Source organism: Megascapheus bottae, chromosome 9, assembly GCF_031878675.1.
Source record: "Megascapheus bottae isolate mThoBot1 chromosome 9, mThoBot2.hap1, whole genome shotgun sequence".
Taxonomy (NCBI): Eukaryota; Metazoa; Chordata; class Mammalia; order Rodentia; family Geomyidae; genus Megascapheus; species Megascapheus bottae.
In genome coordinates this window covers 45,420,015-45,425,347 of record NC_143517.1, presented here as the reverse complement: position 1 = coordinate 45,425,347, position 5,333 = coordinate 45,420,015, and the positions used below count along the sequence as shown (strand labels likewise).

General features: G+C 36.4%; 1 non-coding gene across 1 annotated transcript; it reads left to right on the top strand.

Annotated features, from left to right (window-relative positions):
• The first annotated feature begins 2,567 nt into the window (after positions 1–2,567).
• LOC150059122 (U6 spliceosomal RNA) lies at positions 2,568–2,668 on the top strand. Its single transcript, XR_016536740.1, has one exon. It is a non-coding gene; the product is annotated as a U6 spliceosomal RNA (small nuclear RNA).
• The last annotated feature ends 2,665 nt before the right edge of the window (positions 2,669–5,333 follow it).

Sequence of the window (5,333 nt, the reverse complement as noted above, 5' to 3'; positions counted from 1 at the left end):
AGCCACCATGCCTGGCAGTACTGTACTTGTAAATTATGTTAAATATTCTCATAGGTATATAAGTATAGGGAAAATATAGTTTATAGAGGATTTGGGACTATTTAGTATTCCAGACATTGACTGGGAGTCTTGGAACATACCACACACATGAGGGAGAGATGTTGTCCACACACTAACATTTTAAAGACACTGAGAAGTCCCCCCTGCCCACACAGATAAAGATATGGGTTTCAGTTTGACGGCCTAAAACCGTTTGTGCAAGAACTAAATTTATCTTACTTTCATGTTCTCTTTCTGTCTCTCTGTCCTAATTTGATGCTTGCCGAGCTACCTTTCTCAGAACGTATTTTGGGAAATGCTACTCTTCCCACCATATTCTAATCTTCATTTGATCAACTGCTTATTCTTTCAAGTCCAGTTAACTTCTATGCCTTTCAATCACTCCCCAGGTGAACTGTCCAATTTTTCAGGATCCAGTGTTAATTTCCTCATCTTCTGGGAAGTACTTCTCCACTGTTAACTGCCATAGTGTCTTCCTCCAAAATGTAAACTAGGAACTGGACGGCAAGCTTCTTAAAGAAGGGACACAATGTCAGGCCATTTCTGTGAATCCCATCAAGCTGTATAGCTAGCAGTTGTAAGAATCCCTATAAGGAATTGAACTGATGAGGTAATGATGAGGAAAACAAGTGTTATCATCGAACATGCTACGTGTGCCTGGCTTTATTCTAAGAATAACCTCTTCATACTCAAGATCAGAAACTGGGAGTAGATGAATGTCTCTTCATTTCCCTTCATAACGAAGGGAAAATGCAGATAAGAATTCAATGCATGTCTTACAAAATGAAGAAAAGTAAGGGAATGGGTAGGCTGGGAAGGATAGGTGAGAAAGGAGAAAAGAGTGATGTTGATTAAAATGTATTTTATTCCTAAAATACGAGTGTTCTTAATTTTCAAGTGAGAAATTTAAAATTCAAAGAAATGTTTGCCTTTGCTATATGAATGCCCATGTCCCAACTCAAATCAATATCTGTCTCTATACCCTGAACATTTTTGCCACTTGGCTTCCTAATTACATTTATATTTCTGATAAATTTAATTGGTAGACTTTGCAAATAGCCACAGATGTCTGCACTTCCATTAACAGACATGATGAATATGTGTACTATTTATTGAATTAAGAGAAATTCCGGGTTTGAGATGTTGATTCCTTTTCTCCTGTGATTCTAGTGTTCTGGCACAACAATCCTGCTCAACATCAAGGTCACAGTGAGATAACAGGAAAAAAATACTGAGACAGAATTAGAGCAATCATTAAAGCCATTAAAAGAGGCATTAGGAGTTTATTCTGAGCCATATCAAGGAGATTCACAGCCCACAAACTTAGCAGACTGAGTTGTATTTTCAATAATTGTATTACAGATGATGGTTGCTTACATATTGATTGTATTATGCTTTGAGACTATGTACATCATTTAAGCGGTAGAAGTTTTTTGGGGGAATGATATTAGTTTCAGTCGAAATTCAATTTTTGAAAAATAAACATTCCACAGCACATGTAGACTGCAGTTAAAGTGAAAGTCTGAGCTGTGTACCTAACAACTGCACTTCTTTGAAAACAGAACAACAACAAAAATTGCAGCTTCCCACCACCCTGCCTTCAAAAACTCATCTTGATTCAACTGTTGCTCCGACACTCAGCTCTTTAATTTGGTTTTTGCTGGCAGATGACTTTAATTTTTGCCTGTTTATGGAAGTAAATTAAAAGAACACACAGTCTGTGATCCAGTGGCTCTTTGTGGTGGAAGCCTATTCAGCCCCTTAATCAAAACCCATAGAGTTGTCAGAACTAATCTTTATGTAAACATGATTGCTTTGGTAGGGTAGAGCACAGAGAGGCTTGGCACTCATGGGAGGTAGTGTGTCACTTTCCCAGGTACTTCAGGGGTCAATGTCTTTGTTCTTTTAGTTTTCAAGAGTCAGTTTAGAACAATTCACATCATACCAATAAGCTTTAGGTGGGTGGTGTTGGGGACATGAGTTTTGTGTCTCGGTTCCCACTATCCAGAGATGACAGTATCATTATTCCCCACTTACAAAGCAGGGTACGCATACCTTAAAGAAAGCCTCTAATATCCTCTAATTTATATAAATTCCCTCACATTCAAGAATGCTTTGATAAATACAGGATCCAATCTCATAAAAAGGAACATGATTGTAAGTATAAATAAACAGGACATTTAACTATAAATGACAAGACTGCAAGAATATTTAAATTTTCTACACAAATAAACAGAACTAAAAATATGCTTCTGTTGGCAGTGGGGAGGTCTTTGTTGAATCCCTGTGACTTCTTATGTATCTTTAATGTATTCAAATTTAGGAAGTACCAAGTGAGAATGGATGCATCTTCTCTATGGATGTTAGCTTGTTAGAAATGTTCAAAATATCCTCTGGAGTATGCCACACAAATGCCATGCTGATTTATGGTCATCAAGTCTCCTGAAGCAACATAACAGTATTTTTCTATGTTGTCTCTTAGTTACCTAAATATAAAACATGAATACTCACTTCAGCAGTGCATATAGTAAAACTGGAACAATATATTGAAGACTAGCATGATCCCATGCACAAGGATGAAACAACTCGTGAAGCATTCCATATTTTAAGTTAAAATTTAAAAAAAGAAAAATAATAAAACATGAAGAATATTCTGTGAGTCCCACACAGACTGTCACTACCACAAATGACCACCTTTGGGCATTCTGTGTGGGTAATTATAATTCCAGTGCATAGCAGAATAAAATGTCTAAGCACCATGATTGTCTGGCTTCAGAACTGATTGTATTTTACATTTGATTATTTGAAATAGGAAAGGGAAGGAAGGAAAGATGATTGCGAGGGGGTGGGTGAAGGAAATGGGGAAAAAAGCATGAGAAGGGGTATCAATGCGTGAGTAGTAGGGTGAATGTAACGGTAACCCTCTATATATTACAATAAAAAATAAAAACAAATAAAGAATGGGTTGTATTTTAGTGTAAGTGAATGATAGTTTTGCTTCAGACTCAAAAAGATATTCATGTTGAATGTAATTACAGGCAGGCATACTCCTAAAGTGCAAAATATTAAGTATTTTTCTTTTTAGGAAAGCAACTATGGGAAGGTCAATCTAATAAAAGAATATTTTTTAGCCAGATCAATCTGACTTCTCTTTGTAACAGGAGCTGGAATGGTAGTTAAAAGAGACAGCTAATGAGGCTACTTAGTTTCCTGCAGAAGAATGAGGGAGATTTAAACTATGGTGTCCAGTGTGAGTAGAGATAGTAGACAAATTCTCATTTACTCGGACAGAACCTCCAAACCAGAGGTGGAAGAGAATGCCACGGAATACAGACTACAATCTGTATTGTGTCATTTTTCATAAACAGAAAGTTGTACTTTAAAATGGTAAATGTTTCCATAAAAATCAACTGCAGGACACTTTGGAGATCATATGGAAAAGGAAACCAGCCCCAAAGTAAACTAAATGCACGAAAAGGGTTGGCCACTCCTACATTATCAGTTATCTCTTGGAAAATGTTGTGTACATACAGTTGCAACCATGAATTAGACAATCACAGAGTAATTTCATCTTGTCTCTGAATTTGTTGATAAAGGAGATAGAGTTTTGAAAAGTTTAGCTTACATCTGCCTAAGAACATACAGATGGATAACCACAAAATCACTTAAATATTTAGTCAATTAGGATGTGCTTGTGGTAGTAAATAAGAAACAGAATTTTATCCATCAGGCTTTCCTGATTAAGATGAAGAGGCTGGTGCTGCCTTGCTTGAGTGCCTGGGGAAATGGCAGCACCCCTGATTAAAATAAGGAACTTTGCAAGGAGAAACAGATTTGGGGGTATAAGAAATGTACAGGAAAAGAGGAATGGGTTAAATTTAGAGGTGACTCTGACATGTCCAAGGAGAGCTATGAGCAAGAACAAACATTTGAATGAAGTGCCAATACTCACCTAATAAAACTGGTCTAGTCACATCATCTCACTTTAACTGCTGATGTAAATTAGAACTAGGACAATTTGTTTCCAGATGACACAGCTGCTTTTAAATGGGGTTATCATAATAGAAAGATATGTTTACCCCCTTACATGTGCTTACTACTTCCAAATGAAATTGCCATGATGTTGAGATCTCCTAGAAGCCTGAAGAGAATTTTGGTTTGTCATTGCTCCATGTTAAGTGCATTAATTAATGAACTAGGTGCCAATATTGGAGTTTGAAGTCAGGACACTAGCACTGTCACTCAAAGCTAGCATTCTACAGCTTGAGCTACACCTGCATTTCTGGCTTTTTCTTTCTTTTTTTTTTTTTCTTTTTCTTTTTGGTGGTTAATTAGAGATAAGAGACTGCCCAGGCTGTCTTTGAACTTGGTCCTCAGATCTCATTCTTTTGGATAACTAGGATTATAGGAGTGAATCATCGTGTCCATACTTTAAATTTATTTTAACTGATACAAAAATATAAAAATGAAAGCAGAAGTATGTGGCTTATACCTATAAACTGAGCTATTTCAGAGATTTGAGTTCTGGGAGGGTGATGTGGAATAACATATAATGTTTCCATACATGATACTCCATTAATTTACATCGGATAAAATAGCATAAAATATTATACAACTGAATCAGGTTAAGTAGACTCAGTGTTTGCAATTTCTTTATATGGCGAAAACATTCACATTTCTAAATTCTAGCAATTTAATTTTGGTAGTACTGGAGTTTGAACTTAAGGTCTTGCACTTGCTCAGATTCCAGTACTCCTATCCACATAGCTAAATAGCCATATGATCCAGCTAAATAGCGGGATTATACCATACTTGGCTTATTGGTTGAGAAGGCGGTATCTCATTAACTTTTATTCCTGGATGACCTCAGCCTATGACTTTATGGATCTTAGCTTTTAAATGAGAGGGTGGATGTGTCTTTCAGCTTTTTGAAATACACCGTAGGTTGTTATTTACATTTGTCCTACTGTGCGAAAGCATGCCAGAATTTCTTGAACTATAATTTAGTGCCCATTGGTCAACTTTCCCATACTAGTCTCCACCTTACTCTTACCGGTCTCTGGTAATAGTCATTCTACTCTCAACATGTATAGGGTGAACAGTTGTTAAATCTCAGATAGAAATGTAGTATTTGTCTTTTTGTGCCTGTCTTATTGGGTCAAGGCTAATAACTCCTAGTTCTATTCATGTTATAGATAATGACAAAGTTTCCATCTTTTACTGGATTAACTGTATTCCATTGTGGGTATGTATATTTTTAAAAATCCACTCAA